Consider the following 2,424-nt stretch of genomic DNA (forward strand, 5'->3'; position numbering starts at 1 on the left):
CATTGTCTTGGACGTCCCTGGGAAAGTCTTAAAGGCAGCATATGTTGCTCTAAGATCTCAATGTACTTTTCTGCATTAATGCTGCCATCACAGAAGCGTAAATGACCTTTGCCAAGGGCTCTGACACAGTCCCATACCATGACAGACCCTGGCTTTTGGACTTGTAGCTGATAACAGTCTGGATGATCCTTTTCATCTTTGGTCCGGAGCACACAGCATCCATTTTTTCAAAAAAAAAAAGACCTGGAATGCTGATTCATCTGACCACAATACACATTTTTACTGTGTGATGGTCCATCCTAGATGCCTCCGAGCCCAGAGAAGTTGACGCCGCTTCTGGTTAACATAAGGCTTCTTTTTAAGTGGCATTTGTACATGTAACTTTGTATTGTAGTGCTTGAGAAAGGTTTGCCAAAGTAATCCCTCACCCATGTGGTTATATCAGCTATTGTTGAGTGGCGGTTCTTGATGCAGTGCCGTCTGAGGGATAGAAGTCCTTCAGTTCCTCCAGATTCCTTGAATTGTTTAATGATATTCTGCGCTGTAGAGGGAGAAATATGCAAATCCCTTCCAATCTTTCTTTGAGGTACATTGTTTTTAAACATTTTAATAATTTTCTCACACATTTGTTGACAAACTGGAGATCCTCTGATCATCTTTGCTCATCAAAGCCTTTCCTGGATGCTGCTTTTGTACCAAACCATGATTACAATCACCTGTTTGGAATTTATTTAGTTTTTTCACCCCATTACTAGCCCTAAATTGCCCCTGTCACAACGTTTTTTGGAATGTGTTGCAGGCCTTAAATTCAGGAATGGATGTTTATTAACAAATGAAATAAAGTTGAGCAGATAAAACATGACATTTTTAATTTTTTTGCATTTTCCCAACATTTTCTGATTTGGGGTTGAACATCTTTTTGCATTGATAACCTCTAGCGATTTCAGCAAATGCTTGATCGCATTAGTGAGGACATGTGAGTTGCAGACGTTACTCCGAAAGACGTCATGGATCTGCAGAAGTGGAGGAAGGCATGCAAACAAGCGAACCCTGAGCCAGTGCAGGATAAACACTAGGAAAGAGACAGAGTAAGTGCTAACAAGCTTCTGGCACCTCTCTGGCATCAATCTTTGCTCATTCTTCCAATGCAAAAGCTTCCAGCTCATTGAGGTTTGATGGTGTTCGTGCTGCAACTGCTTTCTTTAAGTCCCACCATTGTTTTTTTTATGGGATTTAAATATGGAGACAAAGAAGGTCACTTAGGGATATTCCAGGACTGATTCCTTAACCAAGCTTTGGTTGACTTGGTATTTTTGTCAATCCATGATGCCAGTCACACGGTCACTTAGGGCCGTTCCTGCGGCAGGAAAAACATTTTTCTTTGTGGTCCTTAAGGTATTGCTAAGGCCTTTGCTTGAAATTTTGAGCTTTCTTCCACAACCAGGCAGGTTTGTTGCGGCACCAACTTTGGAACTTTCAGACCATAGTCCCAATGGTGTCATCAAAAATGGTGTCATTCAAGGTCTTGAAAATCTTTTTATACTCATTACCCTCCTGCTGAATAGAAATAATCTTTCCTATCAGTTTTTATAGCAGCGCCTTTGGCTTTCTTGTCAGCCAAACTGACACTCACTGGATGTTTTACCATGCTATATAATGCACTAGTTATTAACCTGGTTGGGTGTCTAACAGGCACAACTGGCCATGCCTGGTTACAGCAAATCTGATCTCTCCTGGCAGCTTGAGGCACCTGTACAAGTGGGGCAGGATTCACAGAGGCCATAGTGTTACTCTCTGTATGCATGTGAACCAGAGATGGGGACTCGACTCGACTCCGAGTCGCACGTAAGTCGAACACACAGTGACTTCAGACTCGACTCGGACTCGTTTCAAATGACTCGGACTCGACTCATGACGCCCTAGCGGCAGCATTTGTTAACATTAGTTACGTGTGACAATTATATATATTTTCTTAACCTGCAACGCACGCAATGGGTAAATGTTACAGCCAGCTTCCAGTGTAGTGATGAAGCGTCGCTCCCTACTCCCTACACAGTTTGAAGTTCACTTCATTTGAACATTTTCGTTACCTTTGGATTGGAATCTTACTTAAAATGGTGGAATACCCTATGTAGTGCAATTCACAGGATCAACTGGGGTGAATGGAACGCTCCTACAGAATTGGCGCTAATGGTTGAAAGAGCGCTTTCTGAACCAATCACACCTTCTGATTTTAATTATTAGTAAGAAATGCTGTTATTTGCATTTATTCAGTTTGCGTCACACAGATGATGTGTCAATGAAACGCTTGATTGGCTTTCTAATGAGTTACTGTTTTACTTCACAACCGGGAAAAGTTTAGAGGTTTTTAATTATAAGCACATTTACAAAATAACAGATTATAATCCTAATTGGACACACGGT

Source organism: Trichomycterus rosablanca, chromosome 17 (assembly GCF_030014385.1).
Source record: "Trichomycterus rosablanca isolate fTriRos1 chromosome 17, fTriRos1.hap1, whole genome shotgun sequence".
In the NCBI taxonomy this organism is placed as follows: domain Eukaryota; kingdom Metazoa; phylum Chordata; class Actinopteri; order Siluriformes; family Trichomycteridae; genus Trichomycterus; species Trichomycterus rosablanca.